At 37.4% G+C, this 26628-nt stretch overlaps 1 protein-coding gene across 1 annotated transcript in view; it reads right to left on the bottom strand.

Moving 5' to 3' along the window:
• LOC116730759 (zinc fingers and homeoboxes protein 2-like) overlaps nt 1-26628 on the bottom strand; it is a 148754-nt gene that overhangs the window by 82792 nt on the left and 39334 nt on the right. Inside the window, exon 2 of the mRNA XM_032580226.1 lies at nt 19108-19273. The gene's annotated coding sequence lies outside the window, so the exon portion shown is untranslated. The remainder of the gene's footprint in view (nt 1-19107; nt 19274-26628) is intronic.

Below are 26628 nucleotides of genomic sequence, written 5' to 3'. Positions count from 1 at the left end.
TACAGAGACAAGCCAAAAACAAGCTAATAGACCACAGATGTAGAGCTGATCAGAGGCCACACTTCTTTCTGTTCAACCACTGGAAATGTATATATTTAATTTGCAATCAAGATCAGGTAATAATCACTGTGAGCAGCTCCAACCCAACTAGAAAGGCACACAGGAAAACCTACATGCTTTCATGTTCTGCAGTATTTGCTGGTTTGATCTTTGAATCCTGCTTTCTGGAAACCGGCTGTCACCCCAACAGGAAGCATTCGGAGGTGTGTTTTATCACCCCAACAGACTGTATCACAATTAAAACTCAACAGCTAAAGCTTTTAACCTTCCAAAGGGAACATCTGTTCCCTTAACAGCTATGATGCCATGTAATCATTTTGATATATGGCCTTAGACAGTAAACAAATACAGTCCCAAATGTTAAAACAAACTATAAAAGCTATTTTGTTTTTTGTTGTAATCGTGACGCTTCAAAAATGGCAGAACCAACTGTCTATTCTAAGGAATCATAACAACATTTTATGAAAGGCATTTTAAAAAATAGAAAACATTCAGAAATAGTCTCTCTTTTACAAGCTAAGCATACACAATATGTTAATTAAAAAATCAGATTTGGATGGATGCCCAATATTGAGCAGACTTAGCTTTAAAGTAATCTTGGTAAAGCAAACTCAGTTTTCCCAAAGGTTTCCTGCAGTAACAAACAACCTACAAAACTCAAAGTGTTGACTTCATATGACTGAAAGTGCTCCTAAACGCTTCAACAGGCTTCATTCATTAAGCAGTTACAAAGATGTGGGTGTAATAATCTTAACAGTTCAATTTCCATGTGGTCTTTACAAAAGACAGACAGTTAGTAATGATAATTATAGCAGATCGAGTTAGTCGTACCCTGGCCATTGTCTTCCTATGCAATTCCGCTGGATTTTAATCTCCCTTCACAGCTCAGTCTGGGATTTCTCCCATTGACAAGAATCTCTTTAGCAGAATTTCTACTGGGCCAATCAGAAAACAGAAGGAGACGTTGTGAACCATGACGTAAATTTTCTGCACTGCTGTAGAATTGCTGTCTGCTTGTAATTTTAGCAATGGCAGTGGAGGAAGTGAACAAAGGCGTACAAGTCCATGTTGGTCACGCTTCCAAATATTGCAGTAACATTAACAGCCGCCTCGTTCGGCTTTGTACTTCTCTCTTCACAGTGGCGGATAGGTGTTTACAGGCAATTTCTGGTAAGCTTTATAGCGGCAAACATTACATTACATACGTCAAGGCAAAATGTTAGTGATTGGGTAACTTTTAAAACCTTTAGCAGAAACCATGCCTCTAGACCATAATAATTTCTCAACAACCAAGAGTCCAGACCCTCTGTACAAAGCAAATAGTGTAGAATAAGGGGCTGGTTTTTACTAGGCTAAGTTAACTATCATTTACAGAGGACACTTGTTTCAGTTATCACAAGCATAGAGCTGGAAGAATGGGTAAAATGAGTTTGCCATGTAAAGAAATCTGCAAATATTGTGTAATGTTGTGTAAATCTAATACCTTGTAAATGTTGGTATTCTACTGTCGCATTGAAGAAGTGTAGGATAAGATGCTGACTTTATCTGACTATGCTTAGCCACATAGGTTAATCTGACAGTACAGCATCAAATTAATTGAACTGCCCAGAGCAATATTGTGCAGAATTGTGCAGATGTGAGCAATCTTATCTGGGATACGCAACGCCACTCCAGCTGTGAGCCACAATGGCATATACTGTATGTCCATGTGCGTATCTGCAATTTCCTGCAAACAATCTGTATACACTCCTGCATGGAGGAAAAATTTACGGTTGAGTCTTGAGAGCACCATTTTTTTATCCGATAGTCACCAATATGTATCCAAACAGATACACCCTGAAAAGAATCTGAAAACAAAACACTGAAATCTATCTGACAGGTCCACAACTGGGGGCTGTTGGGCCTATTGATAATGGAGTCTTATTACAGGGTAAATGAAGATCTGTTAAATTATTACCACAACCCCCTGACAAACCATTAGCAAAACAATTGAAAAATAAAGGATGGAACCAAGGGAAAGTGCTTAGGGAGATATCAAAGTTTCTGTACAGTGTATTTCTGTTCAGCTTTGAATCTTCACAACCCCCCAGGGAAGAATTACTTTCAGAAAATCAGGATGTTGTTACTGAGGAAAAAAAAAAAAAGCCCAGGCCTCATCATCAGCAAGTGTAATGCTCCACAGGTGTAGGGCCAGTATAATGCTCTATTGATACATTTTTTCTTAAAAAAAAAATAAAGAAATAAATCTGATGGGACCCTGGAAAAAACTATGGTTGTGTTCCAATTAATTTGGTAAAAAAGAATTTTTAGTCAAGTCCCACCAATACTAGTAATTCATGAAGCAGTGTTACTTTTGTTGACACGATTAACGTAAACTGCAAATACATAAGCCAATATCAACAAGGAATATGAAAACAGAAAATAAAATCAACATTAGCCAAAAGACACCCTCTTATTTGCTTAAAGATAAAACATATCTTGTTTAATCAAGTTTCTTGTTAAATTAGAGCGCTCATTATGCTTTACTTTCAAAAATATGGTTTAAAGTCACAGACAAACAATTGCAAAAACAAAGTGCCATTTCCTTGCTTTTATGTTAGAAGCAAATTAAATAAAAAGGGAATTGCTAATCACCAGTTGTTCTGTATGACAGTGTGTTACGACCATTATACAAGATAGAAAAACAATAATAATTGGCCATCCGGGAGTAAATTTTTGCCAAAAAACAGATTAATTTCACAACTTTTAAAAAAAGAAACTTGAAATGTCACTTTGATACATGATAAGAGCCCTAACACATTGAAAAAATATCCAGATGTGCATCCCCAAAGTGGCACTCTTAACGTTATGGATTTCTGGCATTTTATTTGCTTGTAAAAAGAGTTCTTGTCCTGCAAATTTCTGACTTTATAATATCAGAAAATATCTGAGTTTTGGTATTGTAAATGTGTACCATTAAATCATGGAAAACTGTAATTTTTGAAAATCTGAAAGTTTTACCAAATATTTTTTCTTGTAAATATGTTAAATTAATCACAAAATTTCAGCTTTGGGTGAATAGTTTCTCTGCTGGCCAATTATTATTTTTCTTTTATTTGGTCACAATACTTCACCGTAGGAAACTGTGGCTTTAACCTCATTTAGAAAGGAATTATGAACCTTTGAACATAAGATTTGAGATTCTCTCTCCAAAAGACTTAAGCTCCTTTTAGGAAGCGACAGATGTCAATTTATGTTTTTCATCTGGTTTGAGTAGCATAAGCACCCTGTACCAAGACAAAAACAAAAAAAAAAACAGATTGCTAACTAAGAATTAAAAAGAGCATGAAATCATGCCTTGAAAGTCCATTTTTCTGTAAAAACCAGTATACTCCAGTTCAGCATACACCTCCAAAAATCAAATATGTTACACACAATATCCACAGGAAGAATAGCGTATATATTAAATAGCTCAAAGAGCCCAAACAAACAAGGCCTGTTGCCAAAAGTTGTGTAACAACGTTCAGGCTGGATTTTGCCTTCAGGCGTACACACAAACACATGGTCCAGGTCTGGTCTGTTGTGTTGGTTAAACCCTTGAGGAGATTTCTTTTATGTTGGAATATTCGTTCATCAGTAATGGCGAATAAACTCTAAGAAATATAGTTAAGAAGGAAAGAAAGACAACATAATTTAGCACAGCTGGAGACTCACTGTGCCTTTTTTCTATAGAAACAAAAATAAATCAAATAAAACCTACTTTAAAGAAGCACAAAGAGGTGGTAAACAGAAAAACTGACTCAACAGGAAAAGACAGTTCTTATAAGATGTATCAGCAACACAGAGTTGTGCTGATAAAAGACTAATTTCCTTGGCTACACTGCCTTTTCTGTTTCTTCCTACTCTGTTACACCTCTATCATCAGGGGATTGTTTGGAATACCATGGTACTAAAAAAAAAGAGCTACGCAGAAGCTCTTCCATTAGTATCCTTCCTCCCTATTTCTTCAAAAGCTCAAACACCTTTAACTCTTTTTCACTCTGAACTCTCATCCTCAGTCTCTAAGTGAGACCTTGGAGGCTTCATGAAAGCATGATTTAACTGTTTTAAAAAGACCTTTTCACTTCAAAAAGCATTAGCACGGACCAAATTCTCCACAAAGAGACAGTGGAGAGATGACTACGTAGTATATAAAGCACTATTCCTCACATTTGTCATGTTAGATCACCTCTCTTTAAGTATCCAGACATACATTTTAGCGTCCTGGACAGAGAAAAAGCCAGCAACCCTGATCTAAAACCTTGAGAAAAATGAAAATCAATCTGCTTTTATGGCTTCACCATGGTTCCTGTTCTAGTGTGATTCTTTGGAAATAAAAATACATCAAATTTATGCATATTCCAAATACCAATACAGTGGACCTCTGGTATTCATGGGAGTTAGGGACCACAGTCACTCAGCTAACATCCATAAATACCTGAAGCCCTCATTAAGAACGCATATAACTGCCTATTTTATTACTTCTAACTCCAACAATACATTAATATATAATAATATGCACAGTGGAAACAGTTTTAGTGCTACTGCAAAAGCTATAACATCCATTATCCTCCTCATCTCTGGTCCGGTTTTTATTATAATTACATCTAAACATTTAGCATTTAAACAAAACCAATCTGCAAACAGGTGGCTGTTAATGCCGTTAAATGTCAATGTGCATTGTGTAATATTACCAGGCTTGTACTGCTCCTGTATATATGAAAAGAGAAAGACAAACAAAATGATGATGTCAGACATTTGCATGAAATCTTTCATCTAAACCATAATAACTTTGCTTCCATTTTTGCAGTAATTACACGATTTTTGGCTCTTTTGTATTTGCTGAATGATGTAGAGACATTTATTTCTAAACCTTTTGTCTCTGCGTAGCATAGCTAGTTAGCTGGCAGAAGATATAATAATTGAAGTACTTCAATTGGACACAAAACTAAGACTACAACCCAGAAACAGTTAAAGGATGTTTTCTCTTTACAAAGATACAAATGTGCAAGAAAAATGGCAGCTTCTCATCTGGTTCTGGTTTCTGGTCAAACTCTGCAGTCTCCTCCTGTATGTAGCAGAAACAGAAAGTATGACTTTGCCTGATAAAAGTTTGTTGAAACTCCTCTGAGATTTGTACCTCAGCATACTAGCATCCTTGAAGAATACACTCCAAGGGAATTGAGGTTATCTGTTTACTGGGGATCGTTTCACCCACAGGACTACACAGAGATGACTACATGTGCTTAATACCACAAACTAAGATGTCACAGATACCAAAAATACAATAGTTTTTGAGGGCAAGCAGAGGAGGCAGAACAGGTCCAGAATAATCAGTGTCAAGAACAGGGAGCAAGATTCAGAGCCAAAATCACTCACAGCCCTGAAGGGTAGTAATAGAAGCGGTGGTCAGAAGTCATATTGAAGTCCGATTGTGTCAGGGACATAATCAGAAATGTAAATATGGAACAGGAACGCTTGAAGACAGACGAGCACGTGGTTACCTGGGCAGCAGCACAGGTGAGAGCAAACAGTATGAATGGCAGGGACTGTGAGCAGGAATGCAGCATAGAACATGACAGAAACCGTTCAAAAGAAAGTCTATCAAACTTTAAGCTTGCTTACGAGATAGAAAAATGAGCTATTTGAAAACTTTCCGATGCACAGACAGTCCTCGCATTTAATGTAAAGGAGCGCCGCATGTCAGTCTTATTCTGAAACTGCCGTTTTAAACTGCAGGTGCAAAGCAATGAGCAGAAGCCATGTGCAGCCTTGCTACCTGGGCAGATGGCTCTGCTAATTAAACAGTTACGATCAGATTGTCATACTTGTGTTAATTATTCTGTGCAATTAGCATGCAGAAACCATTACTAGGCTTAAGTCAGCCTTTACTTTTTATTTTTGCTATTCTATCTTGTTAAATCCTAATTAGAAAGATAAATGGTAAAGATAATCTTGCAACCTTTTTAACTCTCCAGATATCATTTTGCTTACACAAACTATTCTCTTTTTTGTTTTGGCAATGATTTCTAACCCTTGAGTTCTAAGGATGTATCCTTTATTTTAAGCAGATATTACATTTTAAAGGGTTGGAATAAAGAGAAGGAAGACCAGGAAATTGAATATTTGGAAACATAGTCCATATGTGATCACTTCCATATCAATTTGTGTATATAGATATATATATATATATCTGAAACACTTTTAATATGTCTGCAAAAACTCCCCGGCTACCTCAGTCCTCCTAAGAAAAAGCTCCATCTTCATCTACAGCGGAAATGCAGGTTGGGGAATCCTTCATAATATTTACAGAGTTTACTGAGTTGGCTGATAGCTGTGTTTTCTTATCCTCTAACAGAGAGGGTGATTTGACTGATGCTCGTAACAGATTGCATCACAGCAGGGGACGAACTAAAACGGTTTACGCACCGCGGCTCTCCCTAAACTGTCTAACAGTGGCAACGCTCCACCTTGTAAATTTGGAATAGCAATTTTAGACATTTCCCAGCAGGCCATCTCCAATTGGCCTGAACTGGTGGGACCGTTTGAGTTCACTGAGGACCACCTTTGAAGAGCTGGGGGGGAAAAAAATAGAACTTGGCTTTGTGAAAGCAAACACTCGCTAGTCTTTAGGAATGCACCTGAGCACAAAACGACTCATTTTTTATTCATACTTATTATTTGTCCTCTTTCAGTTGGTGCTTTTAATGCCTTGATATGAGTTCATACCTGCCATACAAATGTGTATATTGCTTTGACATGTGACCCACATTCACCCTGCAAACATCAAGGTCTACTTGCAGCCACAAAACAAATATCAGCAGGAATTATGGAAAATGTCACACCACCAATAATTTGGCTCTTTTGTAAAGAAATCAGGATAAAGGCAAGCAGAGCATTTACATTTGTGTTGACAACGATAAATAACCTCTGTTAACCTAAAAGTCTGTCTCAACATGCCTCTGCCACAGTCCAGCAGCAAATAAAAGTGAATGTTAAGATGATAAAAATGCAGTATTTACAGTTTTTCTTTTTCTTTTGGAGGCTGGAGAAAACGACTGTCTATTTTACCACAGCTGCAGCAAATACGATTGCAGTGCCTTGTAAAAATAATTCCTACCCATCTATATTTGGCACAATTTGCCAAAATCACCAACTTTCATGTTTTGTTGGGCTTTTGTATGATAAACCAATTCAAACTGGTACAGTTTTCTGTGATTCTGCGAAAATTCACACAAAATCAACAGACCTTTTTTTCACACTACTGCACAATTGTGAGTTTACTGCTAATTTTCCACAAAAATGGTCAAACATATTGGGCACAGGCAACTGCAAACTCCTATCTGAAAGAGGCAATGGCTCATGCTTCTACTTCACTGATGGATCAGCCATACTTGATGTCAAGTTATTGTACATTATCGATGTGGGAAGTAACAATAATTAAACTATTTAAGTTCTTTAAAGAATAAAAATATTTGTGTCAAATCTGTCTGTCTGTCTTTTTTTCTCATCTTTCTTTCTACATGTAGATTTTGGAAGAGGTTCAATGGAGATAAAAAAAATATTGCAAAATTTCTGGCAAATATTTCTTATGTAGCACCAAAGAAATTTGTGATTTTGTAAACAAAAACAATAGTGAAATCCTGGAGGGACTGTATAGAATTAACAACAGCAGTTACGTTTTTCAGATCTAAGTAAGATCTACGTATATCGAAAGGGAAGGTCTCCAGGATACTGAAGAACCCACCTGGCAGGCCCAAGGTTAATCATTTTGGTCTCGTAGTTTTACAGATGGCATTCAGCAAATCTCTGGTTGTTGTTTTAAGAGTAAATACAAAAACAAAATAGCCTAGAGCTTTCTGAGATAACCTCTACAAACACCAGCAGGTCCTTTGAATTTTTTTACTTGCCCCAGGGTTTGCCTCATAGGCTACATAAGGCCTTTTTTTCATTCAGAGTGGTTGTCATTTCATGGGAGCTTGAACAGTTTTGGATAAACAGACTTAGAGAGTTCCCCTGAACTGGTTGTGAAACTGCTGCACCCTTACAAGTAACCAGCATCAACTACAAGTCTTTCACAATCGAGGTAATGTTCTATTATCTCAACACAGCTCTTAACATAAGAACTGAATTTGTATTTATACATTTGAAGAACTAAACCACTAAATCTAAGGTATTTCGGAATAACAGCCATTCAACCATGGTCTTTTGAATGACATGAACAGCATTACATGTTCCTAAAGTACAAATAATAAGAAAAAAATCTACCTTTAAAAGTCTTTTTTTTGATTAAGAAAAACCAGATACTTCATTAGATGAATCAGCACTCAAGTGAATTATTACTGCACCTTTCGAAAAGTGGTTTTAAAATTGAACTGGTCAATGTCAAGGAGAATAAAAAAGTAAGTCATTCTAAATATCAAATTCCAGTGTGAGTAAGACTTCACAATGAAGCATCCTTGATTCTCATTGCATCTTTTCACCCGGTTCTTCAGGCTTTTTGAATATCTCTCAAACTCCAGGAGGGGAAAAATAATAATAAACTAAGCGGTCTTTTTGTTGGGGAAAAATGTATTGAACTTGAAAAAGTTTTTGGAGACTTTTTCAAAACCGTCCAGAAAATAAAATTATTTATCGCTTCACTGGATTTTCTAATTTCTCCAACCAAACCCGGGTTCTTGAGAATTTCTCTTCATCGTCTGCTCAATCTGGAAATAATTGAACATTATTTCGAATTGTTGCGAAAGTTTCACTCAGAAACAGCTCATCCCATAATGGATTGATTTGCTGAATATTAGTAAATTTGGCTCATTTTAGTGCTTTCTTCTCTCATTTCTCTTCTTCATTCTTAACACCCCAAACACATTTCCTCTGGCTATAATTGGATTAGTAACTATTTTGAAAAAATCTTTTATTCCTTGTGTCTTTAAAAGTGTTGTAAATTTGTACGTTACAGACACATCCAGCCTTAAAAAAAAGCAGGAAAAAGAACTCCTTGGAGATTAGTTTTTATCTTTGTTTTTAAGGAATATGTCTTGAGTGGCACTTAACTAAATTGAACAAATGTGTTGCGGATGGATGGGTGTGTGCATGGATGGATGATTTGAGAGAAGCTGTGAGGCAGATCTACCTTTCCAGACTGCACTCATTACTCTAAAAAACACTTGACTTCATCATGGCCTCAATTATATGGTGCTGAATAAACTCCAGAGTTACTGAGCCGCCGCTGCTGCAGCTGGACGTATTAGGGGGGGTCTGGATGGAAAGAACATCTTCATGCAGTTTAAATCCTGAACTCCTTATATTTTATTACTTAAAACATCTAGAGAGCTAAAAAAAAAACGAAAAAAGAAACTTCAATTAAGCTTCTGTTTATACTATATCTTGTGCTATGCGGTCATTCTCAAAAAGATCGGTTTGCTTTCAGATTTATTCTAGGGCAGGAAGATGACACCCTGAAGAATCAAAGAGCTACATCTTCAACGACTACAAAGAGTTTAGCAACAGATGGTCTGACCCCCACAGAGGCCTGATCTTAACATCATGATCTATGATCACAGGAAGAAGCTCAGGACACCAACGCAACCTAAATACACAGATGGCAAGTTCTCCGAGATGCTAAATGACCAACTTAAATCAAAAGCGTGTAGGAGAAAGTAGACCATGCAGAAAAATGTGAAAACTATTGGATTTTCTTACATGTTCTCATCTTCATTACATTTAAAAACACTATGTAATTTTATTCTTCCTTGTTCTGTAGCGAAGCTTTTCTTCCTGTATTTGAGCTACGCAAAAATAGTTAGAAGAAGGGGTTCTGCTCAGATGGAGTCAGAATGTAACTTTTCAGTTACACATCACTCTGAAAAAGACATTGCCACCTTGAAACATGGTGGTGGCAGCATTATGCTGTGGGGACATTTTCCTTCCAGCAGGTTAAGACAGGATAGCCAAAGTAGAAGGAGTGATTAATCGAGTAAAATTCAGGGTGATCCAGGAAGGAAACCTGTGTTCAAAAGTCAAGAAACTGGAATGGCGCTTAACTTTCCATCAAATCTGAAGATGAAAGCAGAGCCACAATGGAAGGTCTTTTTTTAAAAAAAACAAACATGTGCCGCATACTGATTTCTTTTTTGTGTATTCTGTGACTATATACTGTCACACTTTTTATTTAATTACCTTAATAATTTAAATAAAAAGTGTAACTAAAAGCATTTGTCTTTTAGTTGCACTTTTTACAAGATCAGTAAAATTGACTTTGTATTTAGAGTCGATTTTTTAAAATAAAAATGTGGTCATATCTTAATTTAGCATCCCAATATCTTCATGGCCACTTTACATCCACATTAATTATTTCAGCTGATTAACTATTGCTTTAAAAATAGGAATCTAAATATAGATCCTAAAATAAAACCCGTTAGAAGCTGAAAAAGACCTGAGCCTAGGACAGATGTTCAACTTTGGTAGGACAATGACCTGACCTGCTGTGGAATGGTTTATATCAAACTATATTCATGTGTTGTAATTTTCTGATTAAAGTCAATAAGTTTATACGTTTTTTAAAAATGCTTATTTTTACAGTTTCCTTAGTTGAAATGAACTTAAAACTGATCCGAGAAAAAATAAATAATTTCTGAACTGAGAAATGTTCTCAAGTGAACACACAAGTCTCCTCTAACAAGGAGACAAGGAAAAAAACGAAAGTAAAAAAACATACAATGTTAAAATTAAAGACAGAACGTGCAGCACCCATAGTGGAGGAGCTGAAACCTCTCAAAATCATCACATCAATAAGTAAAATGTCAAAAAGAAAAAAAATTCTCCTGCTGCAGCCAGAATATGAAAAGTCTTCTGTACAGGTGTTATTTAGGAAAACCCACAGATACACACACAAAAAAATAAAGAGAAAAGATTTAAAGAACGGAGTTTCGATGGCCCAGTTCAGCAGCGGCAGCAAGGTCAACGTTTCACACATCAACTCAGAGAAAAAGGCGAACAACAATCTGCCTGGCCACATTGCCTGCCCACTCACACCTCCTCCACAGGTGTGTGTGGATTTTTAGGGGTGAGTCATTCTCTCCCACGTAGCACATACCTCCAGCAGTGGTTGTGGAGATCCCACCAGCGCTGCACCACTCCTCCCAGTCCCAAAAATTGACTGGGATTCTCGATCGCTCCCTGAAGCGGGGCCTAGCACTCAGATTTTCAAACAAGAGCGCAACATCTGAAGGCAACAGATGGCGGTTCGACGAACAACATCATGATCAGACAGTGACACAGCATTAGGGCACAGCGTTAATTGTGCAGCCTTTGTTTTCTACACTTAATACCAAAAATGCAGCAGTGTTTTCAATGTTTTCATACATTTAGATCTCCTGTTAGTGAAATAAAAAATGTGATGTACGGTTTTGATTCAGGGCATAATTAAAGTGATCATCAATCACAATGCGACTGTGTATTAAAAAGAGAAGCCCTGGAACTTGAAAGCTGTTGGTTTGATTCTTGTTTCCTTCTCTTTCATACATTGATGGGCACCTGGGCAAGGCACTTAACTGCAAGTTACCATCATCATCAGCTTTATTAAAGACACCAATAGGTCCACATGGGACAAGTGAGTATAAATACATGTGAGCAAACATACTCACATGTTTGCATCTATGAATATGACTGGTTGAATTTGGCTCTAACATAGTATTATATTTTCCGGACTATACGTATTTAGAAATTGTCAAACGATATATTATTTAATTGCTTTTCAGCAAACTCACAAAAACTGTTGACTTTGGCTTGGAAGTCTGCTGGAGGTTTCCAACGCAACAAGATCTGCCCTCTAAATCAGGGTGGTCTGGAATGTCTTTGCTCCATCAGCAAAGAGTGCAGTGGAGCGGAGACGCATGCAGTGTAAATCCATCATGATAGAGAGGTGGTTGCATTGCAAGAAACGGTAACACCAAGAGGTCTCCCTCTAATGTCATTTATATTCATCTCCTTAGTCACTACCAGAGCATGGAGATGTAACTGAACAGTTCACATGCCTCGATAGGTGTTCCAGTTTCAAAAGGTGGCACCAACAGACAGAAATTGTTATCTAGATGCGGTATGGTAAGACAATCTTACAAAGTAGCACAGATCGTCTGTGGATTTGTTCCTGCAGTTCTGGCCATCTAGCTTTCAGCCTACGATTAGCTTTTCTCATGGCTGCAAATAGTAATGTTTAATTCTTGGTTCATATCCACTAGCCTGTATAAATATATAACGCATCAGTGAAAACAATGCGTCATGCAGAGCAAAAAAAAAATACAAAGAAGTCGCAACTGACTAAGTTGTGGGAACAACCGAATTATGAAAAAGAGTGTGATTTCCAGTCCGGGATTAACTGTATATAATGTTGACAATTCTGATACTTATTAATGACACTTGGGAAATGTAACTTAGCATAAAAGCAACAGAGTCAAACTCTGAATAAAAAAAAAATAAAAAAAACAACTAATAAAAAATCACAAAGTATCAGGTGCAGAGCTGTTTTTGCAGCCCAAACATTGTGCCATTTGGTAGATTCTTCAGGAGAGATGCTTCATAACACCTTCAATGCAAATATTCTTTGCCCAGATGACCTGAGTGCAAACTCCATCCATCACCCTTGCAGTATTAGCACAGAGCTCCATCGCTTGAGCTTCAGAGAGCCTATTCAGCTAAGCAAACAAACCTTTCTGAGCACCCAGCAGGGCTGGCAATGGTCTTCGTGCTGGCTGCAGCTTAGGAAGGAGCTCAAAAAGAAAGAACTGGATGGCAGCCAAGCGATGGTAAATGTTGGCTTCAGTTGGCTCGGTTTTCTGCACGGATAAACCCAAAGACTACTGATTATGATTCATTCTGCTGGTCAGCTGGAACATTCAGATGCAGGAATTGTTGATTAGGGGCTCAGGAACTTATGTTTAATCTCAGAAGACCTTTCAGTGCTCACTGATATTTTTAGTGGCTCTGCAGTTACAAAATGTCATGTGTTTTGGTGTTTGGTCTGGATCCACTTCCGCCAACCCTTGGTGTTTCACTGCGTGTTAAAAACAAGTGACTTTAGTGGCTTTGAATCTGACAAGTTAATTGATGGGCTGCCCCTTCGTTTCACCATCTTGGGGTTTTCAGTCATGTTAGCAGCACGCCTGTGGGGATGGCAATCTTGCTCTTTCAGTTGGAACACCAAAGGCCGAATGCAAGCAAAATATTCCCATCGGTCCCAGCTGTACTTTGTGGTGGTGCTAGTTTACAAATGCAAAAATTAGATGGTAATCATCATAGTAGTTTAAGCACTTAGATTTTTAGATCTGGTTTTGTGGCTAATCAAATCAATATCTATTAGGAAACGATTACCGGTACTAGTTCCAAATAGTGATCAGAAAATAATGTTATAAACATCTCAGAATCACAGAAACTTATTTTCTGCCCTCTCGATGTATTCACATTTGTTCTGTATCAAAAACAAAGAATAGTGTTATTACTCAGACAAGCCTTGTAACTCTAACCCTTTTCAATTGAGGAAGCACTTTTTACCCTAAAACTATGCAGCAAATAAATCTCCCTTCTTCTTAGAGGAGATCTGTAAGATTTGGGGGTCTGTAGCTTTGTTGTATCGCCATGTTGACTGTGTAGCACAGAAATGAGTCTGGGATGCATTCTTATCGAGGGGTCTTTGACTTTGAAATGTACTAGCATGAGCAATACTCCAGCTCCAACGTTTATTAGACATCTTTATCCGGTTATGCCAAAAATATGGAGGAGGATGTAAACCCGTGTGAAGAACCCTGCATGTCTAAACAATTTTGAGAAATTTACATTTAAAAGAAAAAGTCCGTCATATATTCAGATGCAAACCTGTCTTGATGGATAAATAATTTAAATCATGAACATGGGAAGGAAAATATTCGCTTTGATAATCTGAACTTAGAATGTTTTCTTCACAATAATCATCATCCTGAAGTTTTTACTATGTAAAACTGATCATTTCATGAGTATGACACACTGCACAAATCTAAGACCCACAAGGACCTCCATGCCGGCTCCAGATGTGGCGACTGAACTTTTATCTCAAGCAACAGAGCCTCAACAAGGTTTGTTGAAAAGTTTCCCAAAATGTGTGCCTTCCCAAATTACACAACCATGTTGTGCAGCAGCCAGCCTGTCTAGAAGCACGGACAACAAAGTTAAGTTGAGTGCCGCGGGGGCACTAGAGGCTGCGGACGCTGCCATGTTTAAACCTGCTGAACAGAACGTGCTGTTCCTGCAGAAGGGAGAAACCGCTCGTATACTTCTGACTGAAAATCCATCTCAGATTCTCCTCTTTCCTAAAGCCATCCTGAGTCTGACTTCACTTCCAGTTTGAAGTACGTGTCACTTCTCTTTTGCTCTTTTATTTTCCTCAAGGATCACATCTCTCCTCTTCTTTCATTCTACTCATTTGTGCTCTCTGCTGCCAGATCATTCGACACTTTGCACTTTAATGTGTCCTTCCCTCTTCCTCCTCTTCTAAAAACCAACTCTTTCTCACATTTTAACACCAGAAGGCCACTCTGCAGAAAAGAGGGGAAGAGTTTTGAATTTTGGAAATTAAATGTCATGTCTTTCAAAGTGACCCTCTGACTTTTTCCTCTGAGCCACTCTTAGTGGGAAAAGGTACTCATCCGAAAAAGCCTTCAGCCATCCAGGTATTATTCCTTACCCCTCATCAGAACTCACCCTCTATTTGCTTTTATTTTTCTTCTTTTCCACTGCCTTTAAAAGGCAAGATTTCCAAATCTTTTTTTTTTTTTTTTTAAGGTTTCTTATATTCAACAAATTAAAGCTGAGTAGCAAGGGGAGAGGCAAAGTAAACACTACAAGGATCTAGAGGGAGGAATAGACTCCAAACAAATAAATACATCTTAAGGGTAAAGCTTTAAAATGTGCCAAAATCTACTCTTTAAGTCTTCAGGTGCTACTTTCCAAATCTCTAAAGGACACCGAAGGGACAAAGCGAACCCAGAAATGTGATACTGCTGTGTTACTCTGATGATTTCTGTAGAAGCAGGTCAAAAATGGGTTCTTTCAAGCAAAACAACTCCCTGTTCCTACAGATTGAAATATTATTAAGTGACTATGTATGAAAATATATATTTAAACAGTACATTTGAATATTTCCTCCTCCTTTTTTCTCCACCCTGACATTGCTGAGGATCTGGAGCTTATCTCTTGTCTCATCAGAATCTCCCCTGACTGACTCATTCCTACTGCTGCAGATCGGGACTCTGAACACATCACTGGGATTGACTCCAACTTGCTTTAACAGTCATCACGCTTTCATTTAAAATGTGGCCACTGTTGCTTTTCATCCTCCTGTTAGAGACCAGACCTGCTGTTTTGTTTTTGTTTTACAAAAGAGGTTTTTGTCTTGTACTTGGATGGTGTTTGAATGTCTGCCATTCAAAGCCAACATCTATGCAAAAACGGCTGAGTTCAGGATTGATAGTTTATGAACTGATCTGCTTTTACTCCTACCTTCAAAGAAAGATGAAAAGCAAGCTGTAAAAGTGTCCAATGTAGCCTTCATTTAAACTGGCCATTGTTGAAGTACTGCAGTCCAACGTCAACAAGAATAAAGGACTTGTGATTGCACGCTTTTTGTTTGCTATGCTATATTAAAAAAATAAATATATTATTTATCCTTTTCACTCAGGTCTGATGTGACTTTGAGGAGCTTCTACAATGTCTAAAAGTGGTTAAACAAGTGGATCAATGCAAGACATGCAGGACAGTAACCTTACTGTACACAGGTGGTGAGTTTGTATCCCGATTAGGGTTGTCAAAATGATCAATGTTGCAATAAAATTGAATAATGAATTATTCAAATATACTCAATCTTTTTAAATTCAATACAAACTGACCCATTCACATTGCCTCAAATTGTTGGCTTTTTCTGGCAGATGTGTTGCAGTAACAGACACTTGGGTCCTCTGCTGCAGTAAGGTTTAAATTCTGCTACCATGCCAACTACAGCCAGAAAGCAGTTAAAATTATATATATGTATATTTATTTGCTTAACTAGAAAGAGCCAATTTCTTCCAAGAAATGGCTATGCAGTATCAAAAATGGTACATAGTATCAAGCATTCTTAATATTTAAGTTCCTGCAGTAATTTTAGAGTTGTAAAGAAATTAATTAAACACACAATGGGGCATTGACCCATTAATGTGGCTCTAACTATTTTCTTATTTTTACTTTACAAGTATAAAGTAAAAATCTTCAACATGTTCAAGTGCTTATTGACTTTGCTGCGAAGTTGGAAAAACTATTTCACAGGTCAAGTTGTTTGATTATGTTAAAGCAGATAGTTAACACTAGACAGTAGATAAAAATCCTATTCATACACATAAAACATTTTGGGGGGCATTTAAAAATAAAATGTTGGAGCAAACGTGTGAATAATTCTTCACACATAACAACCTCTTATCAGAAATGCAAAAAAAAAAATTATGTATTTAAAATGTGACTAAATTAACAAACTAAACTGAATATCTTTCACTTTTAATACAAGATAAATACTATTTTTAAGAATAATTCTCACTTTAAATAAATTAATGTTCAGCCTGATGAGATGTATTCTTTGCATTTTTAAGAAAAAGCAAGCATGCTCTTTAGTGCTTCATGTAAGTGCTGGAATAATAAATGAAGACTAAAACGGTGCAGGTGCGTCGCCGAAAGTCATGTCTGTCATTTTTCATCACTGTGTATCTGTTTACTAGCGCTTTTGAGGAACTGAAAGCCTCTTTTGAGTCACAAGCACAACACAGTCATCAGTTGGAGAACGCACTCTTATACTACAGCAATGCAATCATCTCCCCGGAGACTTCTATCAAAGGCAGCTGTATGTTTTAACACTGTCATTATGCTCCACATAAGAATTAATCTTGAGTAGTTCACACAGATAAAATAGTAGGTTTTCAACAGAATAATAAATGCAAAAAGAGCTCCCAGTATTGCAACAAGCAATATGCTCAGATGGCAAAATTTCCACTAAGTGGTTACAGCAACAGCAACAATCCAACAATCTCTTTGAGAGACAACAGTTACATGTCCTCGTTTTTACCTCCAGTGAGGTCCCCATTAAACTAATCCATTCCTGCTGTCAAATGGTGACCGACGAAATGTCATTTACTCACTACTCTACTAAAGTTCAGCAACCTGTACGGAAATGTCACCTTTGAAAACAACAACCTTTACACTCTTTCCTCCATCCGGTTGGAAGAAGGTTACTTTAAGTTCGGGAGATTTAGAGGACATGGCAAAAAAAAATTAATTTTATTTCAGTACATTAGTTATTAAAAATAACTAGCAATAAGTAAAAATTTCAAAAAGCTTTTTTTATTCTTATTATTACATGCTTAAGTCAAATTTCTAACTTTTTATAAAACTGCACTGATCAGGATGTTATCAACCAATAATGATTATTTTTCATAGAGGTCTCTTTTCATCCTAAAGAATATAACATGCACACCCATTTGTGTTAATTGTATTCTAATTATCAACTAAAAATATCAATGATAAAAAAACCCATAAAAGCAAGCAGCTATTTGTTACAAGTAACAGTTTTGAATCCAGGAAAAAATTATGTTACTGTAAAATTACAGGACTTTGCATGAAAGCATACATCTTTCAAATCAAAAATGCCTTTTCTGGGTTTGCACAAACAATAAATGGTTCATAAACCTCAATTGGCCTTTTTTGTTGTTGTCTTTAGGTGTGTTGTTGCCACCCCGTCCAGGGTGCCCCGGTGGGTAGCCACATCATCCATGTCAAAAACTGCCACTCCTTTCAGTCAGTTAAACATCCCACCTCATTCTGTTAGCCAACATCATTCACTTGTTGTACTCTGCAACATGTTAAACAGTAAAGTCATCCAACCAGTATGATTTGGTCTTTTTTAAAAACAGAATGATAGTTGAACTGGCTTTAAAAAAACAAGAACTCAGTTTCTCTGCAGAATGGATCAGTGGTTTCATACCACCTGTTTGTTGTTGTTGAGTCGACATGTGTCAGTTTGTGGCATCCATGATCCCAGATGTGGCCATGTTGAGACTTGCAAACATGACCGTCACTATTTAAACAACACACTGACCTCACTTTTGGAAAATTAAACAGTAGTCTTGGGAATCCTTTGTCTGTGCAAATACGTTGTGTATCTCGATACACTGCCAACAATAACACAAAATAAAGATACATGAGCTGCAAATCTTAATTCAGTAGGCATCTGTCTAGTTTAGCCCATTTAGGCTCATCTGAATACCACACAATGTGATACAATGAGATCCATTACTGAGATGAAAACTGAAAATGATGATTTGCAACTGATTGAAAATAACTTTAAAATAGATTTTGTAGGTTTATTTACTTTAAATGTAGGTGTTGAGTTATAACTATTAGTCAGTCTCCAAGAACAATTCAAATATCTACAGTGCAACAGAAGTGCATGTCAGTTGTTAATGAGCAGAAAAAAATTACATTTTTACATTTTGAAAATTAGAAAAATAATCAGCCTCATAGAGTGTGGCCTTTATAACCACACAAGGACAAGAAAACTTATAATACTGAAAGAATGAAAAGTATATTTTCAGTTTAAGTAATCAAGAAATAGCTCAACTTTCATAGGAAAAAACAAAAACAAAAAAAAGTTTCACAAAAAAGCCACGTGGCAAAACCAAGTAATGCAGATACAACGTTGTATATACACGTTCATTCATTAAGTTTCTTCTGACATTATCCATGTGATTAAGTTGGGATAATGTGTACGAATGCAAGCTTTTAAAAGGGTTGCATCTAGACTTCATCCAACATCTGAATTTACATTTGATTCCTGCTGCTTTCCCAATGTTGTCACATAATACATGCACACATCTGTAGATTGGTAATCATGAAATCTTAGCTTCGATAACAAACACTATCAATAGATTAGCTATCAAGTAAGCGAGTGGGCCGTTTGAAAAGAGACAAAATGTTGGTACTCACTGCACTTCCTCTAAGGGGAGGGGCTTCACCAGAGTGGCCGGGTCTCCGATTTAAGCTTCCACCTCCTCCTCCAAACACGGTCTGTCCTTCTCTTCCTCTCTTTTCGTCGGTCCTCTTATTAAATGTCAGTTAAACCAGCAGCACTTGGGATATACTTCTCTGGTCTCTGCAAGTAAAATAACAACAACAAAAAAAACAAACATAAAAGCTGTGAAATAAAAAAATTTCAATCAAAGAATGGTGAGCAACAATCAGACCATCAGTAAAACTGAAGTGTGTGTCAGAATAGCGATGCATTGAGAACACGGTGAAGTGCAGGTGATGGTGGGTGTTTGTAATCCTGTGATAGTACGTGTGAATGAAACGAGTGGTTTCATCTCAGGGTGGACCTTAAAAACTGCCCTACAACTTAGATGACAAAAAGAAAGCAGCAGTTGCCATAGCAGCATGAGCCAAAACAGAGAAGTAATGGAGAAAGAAATGGAGAACAGGTGAAGAAGACAAGAGAGAAAAACAAAATGTAGAAGTCAGTGGACAGAAGTCAAAACCTTAAGACTGCACGAGTTCAGTTATCTGGTCTGATCTTATTTATTGGTGTTCTGAAGGTTACTTTTCTTTCCAGTTCCATCCCTCTGTGGTTCATCATGTTGGCATTTCATCTCAGCTACAAGGTTTGCATGAAACTTGAGTATGTTCAGAAAAATCTTTTACAAGGTATTAAAAATAGCTGAGTCAATTCAACTTTTAAAATTTTTTGCTATCTAATTTAAAAGGTTGTTTTTCTCAAAATTGGTGTTTTGTGCCTGAATATTAACTGATGCTTATACTCCATCCACCCAGCCATTTTCTAATACCCTTGTCCGTAGTGGGGTCGGGAGGGGTGCGGTGCCTATCTCCAGCTAACGTTCCGGGCGAGAGTCGGGGTGCACCCTGGACAGGTCAAAGACAGGACAAACAACCATGCACACACACACTCACACCTAGGGAGAATTTAGAAAAACCAATTAACCTAACAGTCATGTTTTTGGACTATGGGAGGAAGCCGGAGTACCACACATGCACAGGGAAAACCTGCAAACTCCATGCAAAAAGACCCGCATGCTTGTCCAGATCTGGAAAATATTTAAATTATATCCTATGCTTTACAATACTGTGTACGGACCCTGAAAACACAACTGATAAAGGTTTTGCCACAAGAACCTGCTTCTTCTTAACCTTACAAAAGAATCTAAAAAAAAAAAGGTACAGACAGTAGTTCTTCAACATCTAACCAACAAAAAAATAAAAAATTAAAATAAAATAAAAAAACAACAACAAAAAAAACAGACCTGCATTTGGTTTATTTTAAGCAACCACTAAACTAGCGCACCATGAATACACACTGAAGTCAAACTTTCTTGAAATGTTTTTTTATTTGTGGAGCATTGTGTTAAGAGTGCGAAGTAATAAGACATCCACCTGTGCGACTTCAAAAAGTTTTAACTTTATGCAAAATTTCCACAGAGGCACACAGATTGGCCACCAATGGTTCCTCTTAAGCCTAATATAACACAAACAGCGGCAGGAACGGGTCCTGCTCGAGCGCGTATTCAGAGCCGCGGCGCCAATCAGCCCTGTCAGCTTGTGTGCGATTGCTGGATTCCTTGCTTTCAAGAAGCTATTCTGCAGCAGCAGGAACTGAACCACTTTTTTTTCCAGTTGCCATTAACGGTCAATCACTTTCGAATCCACATGTATGTTAAAAGTGGTGCAAAAGGGAGGGAGAGATGGATGGTCAACAACAGGAGAGATTGAAAGACAGCAGGGACAAAAGCAAGAAAATTAGAATTTCAACGAGGTTATTCAAACAGCTGTGAGCTTGTCTAAAGGGTGATTTGTGGGTCTCTCATCAAAACTAATTGTCATTTAAGACCAACTAGTTAAAACTTGATTAATTGCTCATCTAAGTGAGACAACAGGTAAACATTGAGAACAGTAAAATTGAAAGCTTTTGCTTTCATAGTTTTGAGATGTTAAAAGCTGATTTCTATATCTTTTTTGTAGGAAAAAAAAAAAGATAACACATCGTTCCGTCATCTGCATATATTGTCATGCATCTTTAAAGTGTCCAAGTGTTCTTCCTGGAACCATTGGCTAGGGTCCTATTATACTTTTAAGTACTTGAAGCATTGCTCATTGTGTTTTCTGAATTTCTGTGTTCAGTTGTATCCGTTTCTTGGCTAAAACCAATGATGGAGCTAAAACTGCCATTAACTACGCGTACTCTTTGTATTTCTTGCCCATAGAAAATACAGCTGGTGTAGTGACTGTTTAGTTGTCCCTCTTTCCTAGATGGAGCCATTGATGGAAATATTGCTTCCCAGTACTTATATTTGTTTGTCTTTTCCGTCTATTTATTTTAAACCTACCTTATTACTTCTATGTTTTGTTGTGGCTTCTTTATATATTGAACAGAACAATTGATGGAGGTATTGCTGCCGTTAACTTGTCAAGAACTCATGGTCCATTACTTTGGTGTTTAGCTGTGTCTTTTTTGAAACATTTCCATATGAAGTATTCCTAAGAAGGTACCATAAAAAGGAGAGCTTCTTCTCCACCCTCTCCAAGTAATTGCTCTTGCAAGGTCTTGCTGCATAGTTACTGACTCAATAAAAATAGTCTCGTTATTCGTTAGATATTGTGGGTAACCTGATGCCAATTCTGATCAACAGAATTTGGACCGAACTGGACTATATATAACTGGATAATTTGTATGGATTCATTTTAAATATCTAGAATTCAGTTTTGAACAAACTGAATTATATATATTTAGATAGGAATGGCAAGCTTCTGCTTAGAAATAGAACTATATAAATTAACTTAATTTAACTGAGCCTAGAAAATACAAAAAATAATGTGTGATAAATATTTCAAATTCTGAGAAAAAAAACCATCAATATTTCATCAATTTCTGTATCCCTATGACTCAACAGGCAAGGTGTTGAAAAAAATTCCAAAAACCAGAGGAAAAAAACCACTACAGCAATAAGTTGATGGCAGTGATGTTACCGAACTCTTCCAAAAACATCAATCTCCAACTCAACCAAATTTCACACGGTATAAGTGAGGCACAACAGTGTGACATCCAGTTTGGTCAGACTACTAAGCAATCTCCCTTTCTGGCTTTCGTTTGAGCCTCAGAATGAAAGTGGAAACGGCAGTCACGTTTTCATAAGCGGTAACAGCCTGGGCCCACTGCATGAACAAACTTATTTCAGCAGCAAATTTGTTCAGTGTGATCCAACCGTGATTGAATTGCATTTTAATTCCAACAGAAAATCATTTATGAATCATAAAATCTCACATTCCATTCATGATTAAATTCAGATCAGTTGGGTATGATTAAAATACGGATGGAGCAACAGCCTCTGAACAAGAAAAATATGTTTATTTTCTTTTTTTTAAATGGCAAAATAAACCTTAAACGAACGCCACATTGCACAGTATGAAAAAAAAGAAAGTCCCTGGAGCACAATTTACTTCCAATCTAGACCAAAAATAAATACAGTAGAGCAAAACATGCATTCCGAAAACATTAAGATACAAAGCAGAGATTAACTAAACTGAGGGTTTATTAAGCAAAAAACAATAGCAGTTGACCCTCATCTTGAGGAGTGATTTCTTTTTTCGCAGCCATCCTCATTCCAGTGATTAACATCTAAACATTATGAAGCTCCTTTAAGAGGGAATCACCAGCAGTATTTTCCTCAGGATGTGGTGTGCGTTTGTGTGTGTGTGTGTGTGTGTGTGTATGGGTTTCTAAAGCTCGGTGCGTGAGCAGATGAGATCATCAGAGGACTGCAGCGCAGCAGGGAGAAACTCTCAGGGAGAGACAGGCGGTGAGAGAGAACAACAGGTCTTTTCCAGAGTCTGGATCCCCCCTCAGGATTGACCTCATCCCCCATCCATCACCAGGCCTGATCCTAACCAGTTCGCCTCTGTTTTTCTCCATGGTACTCTAACAGCACTTGTGGGGATCAAAGGTGATCAGTGCTAGAGTATTAGAGAAGGCGTGAAAGGCTGTTAAATGCAATCAAAAAGAAAGGTAAGGCAGTTTAGTGTTTAATGACCAAGACATTTAGATGGGTTTTACCTAAATTTTATTCATCAGTTAGTGACAAAAACAAAGATTCTTGCTTTGTTTTGTTTAAAGACGTGTTGAAGCAGTGTAGTGAAAAAAAAAAAAGTACAATACAAGCCAAATTACTTAAACACCATTTAGTTGTCCAATACCCACTTGTTCCTGCTCAGGGATTTTATTGTCACCAGCTCCAGTGCTCAATTGCCAGAATGCATTAAACCTAAAAACACACCAGGGCATACAACAATGTGTTCTGCCCAGACTGGCTCCTGACGTTGTACCGTAAATTGAAGCTTTCCAACAGATTTTTAGCCTATATTCTCCTACTGAAGATGCAGCGGGGAAGAGAAGTGATCTAAGTGCATTTCCTCACTGTGTATCCTTGGATGTAGTATGATCTTCTGCATCCACTGCATTTGTGTTTAAATTATGAAGCACCTTCCTCACATTGAGATTTTTTGGGGGGTTTATCCTGTGTTGTATTTTTTTCTCCCCTCTGACAGCTGCTCTGCTGCTTTGATGGATTTGCCTGTCTTGATTTACTGAACAGCTGTCATTAAAGACGCTTAATTTCAGCAAAGCAAAAATTAGCCACACTGCAAGCAAGCTGTAGCTTAAATAGGCTGATGGGCTGTATTTACTCTCCTAAACACAAGGTGGCTCAGTTGACAAAAAAAATCTAATTAACATAGCAGGAATACTTTCAGAAGAAGAGTAAACAACAGGGAAGCAGTGATAAATCGGCTCTGATTTCCTTCATTTTGGGAGATCAGTAATCAGCCGATTCTTACATGTGAAGCTGATCTTATCCACCAATCTGACATACCTTGGCAACTCTTTTGCTCTGCTGTGAGAAAGGTTTGACTGTCAGACCTGCCCACCAGGTCAAGTCTGCAGTTAATAGTCACCCCACTGTTACCAACTCGATTACTTTATTGCTATATTTAGCAACATTTCAGACAAAAAATTAATATCGGCCTAAATTGGAATAGGCAGATAAGGCTTCTTATAGATCAGTAATCACAGATTCGGGGATAGGTGAATCCACAAATACAGAGCGATGAACAGGAGGGGATTCCTGCATAACTCTTAACTTTATACTAACTTTTGTGTTGGTGCATTTTAATTGATGTTGGAATACCAATAGATTTGTAACATACTGTGTAGCTCTTGTAAAAACATATCAACTCACTTGTGTAAACTTTGTCTTAATTTATTTTCATAAAAATTAAGTGCCTTGAAAACATTTTTTGGTGTTTTAAAAAGACCTAAAACTGGAACTTTTCTGTGTTAAGTAAAAAATAACCACCAAGGAAGGAAGGGGCTGTATAAAAAAAATTGGCCGTTTTTTCTTGCTAGCTGACCGATAAGTGCATTAATAAAATACCCAAAAGCTTGCTTTGTCCATCTTGCCTACTAAGATGTGTTTATCTAAGTAGGCAAGGTGTTTCCATGTTAGTAGGACACATCTTGCTTTTCTTTATTTATAACTAATGAAGGCATTAGAAATGAAGTTTTAATTACAGCAATATACAGCAACAGCAAGTCTGATTTATCTGGACTGATGCTGAAGATTGTTTTGACATCTTATGCAGTGTGTTCCAAGCCTTCATTCTTTTTGGGTCGAATTCTCCTCTCTGTACAACAGAGAATCAAAGAGAACGAATCTACTGTACATGAGTCACACCTCCTTACCACTGTACATACATAATCCTCTCACGTTCATCCATGTTGTGCTATGCAATGTAGGTGTTGCAGTCTGCTTGCATCATACGCGAGGTTCAGCTGCGTCTGCTCTGTGTCACTACATGAAATATATTCATATGTAAGTGTCAAAGTCAAAGAGACAAATTCCTGCGCGTGCTGCACTCCCTGCTGCTCTGACGCAGGCAGCCTCAAGATTGATGGGACGGCGGAGGACGTGGCCTCAATCAATTTTGCTGCCTGTACCTGGGCTCTGGCAAGCTGCTTAGATATACTGTGTTGCTCATCTGGATATTTTGCATATCTTAATTAATGCTTACAAAAACATGCAAATGAACCAGTCTGCACTGTTTAATTAGCTTTGTGGGTTTTCTCCTTTAGTGGCAGCAGTGAGGGGGCGTCTCACTATCTGCCCATCTTCTTTTTACTTGTCCAAACCTGAATTTAATCAATCAGGTCAATTAGAGATGGGATTTTGGTTTGCAATAACAGACAAGAGACATGGGAGATTGCAGTTGTGAATCCCATAAAACAACATTCCCCGAGAGTTGTGGTAATCAGTTAGAGATCGGAATTTGACAAGTTTTCCTTGATCGCATCTGATAGGCCAATCTGTCAGTTAATCTATCACGTTTATTTGTACATTTGAGCAACAAGGTAGTTCAAAGTCCTTTACAACATAAAAAACACACACAAAAAAAATCATAAAAACAACATACGGTTACCAATTAAGAAGCCAGTAACTAATATTACATTTTGTCAAGGGCCATCATCAAAATCATCAATACAAATTATATATGTTGGTCAACATTCAAAAGCAACTCTAAACAGGCGAGGTTTTAGCCTTTACTTAAAGGAACTCAGTGTTTCAACTGTTTTGGAGTTTTCTGGAAGTTCATTCCAGATTTATGGTGCATCGAAGCTGAAACACTGCAAATTCCCAGATTTTTAAATCTATAAATCATAAACAGATAACTAAGCCTTTTAGAACACCTCTGTTGTTTATTAACAAATGTGCACACATAAATCCCTAAAAGAGAACAGCGAGACCCCAAACAGGTTTTGGCTGAAATAACATTTTGGTGAAAGGCTTCTTGATGCCATCTTCCTCTCTCAGACATCAGTCTGAGGAAGGTTTGCCCCACTCCTCACGGGCTGTCAGATTATTGAGGGATTTCTTGCATGTACAGCACATTTCAAGTCATGCCACAGCATCCCAATGAGCTCAAGATATGAATTGATATGAATGAATTTATAAAGCATTTTCTCATCATCACAGCCATTAAAGCCACATTTACAACGTCACACTTATCATCTATGCAAGCGCAATTCAACTTGCAGTCAAATACCTTGCCCAGGGGCACATCAACATGCGACAGGAGGAATCTGGATTTGAACCACAACATTTGGATTGCAAGACAAATACTCTTCCCACTGTGTCACAGTCGCCCTTTAATCTGGTCTTTGACTGAGCCCAGGTATTTAAATGTTTAATGTTTAGAACGTTCTTGATGAACTTATTGGTGAGTTTTTGGTATTTGTCATGTTAAAAGGCCTAGTTCTGCTTCAGCTTTATTTAATTTTTGGTTCAATGGTAAATTTCATGGTGGATTCTATGATAATAAGCTGGTAAAGCATAACGTTTCTATCTCTATGACTGTGTGTAATATAACATCAAGATTAACTTCTTGAAAGTG

Source organism: Xiphophorus hellerii, chromosome 13 (genome assembly GCF_003331165.1).
Source record: "Xiphophorus hellerii strain 12219 chromosome 13, Xiphophorus_hellerii-4.1, whole genome shotgun sequence".
NCBI classification, from domain to species: Eukaryota; Metazoa; Chordata; class Actinopteri; order Cyprinodontiformes; family Poeciliidae; genus Xiphophorus; species Xiphophorus hellerii.
The sequence above is the reverse complement of the archived record's forward strand: the minus strand, read 5'-3'. Positions and strand labels throughout refer to the sequence as shown.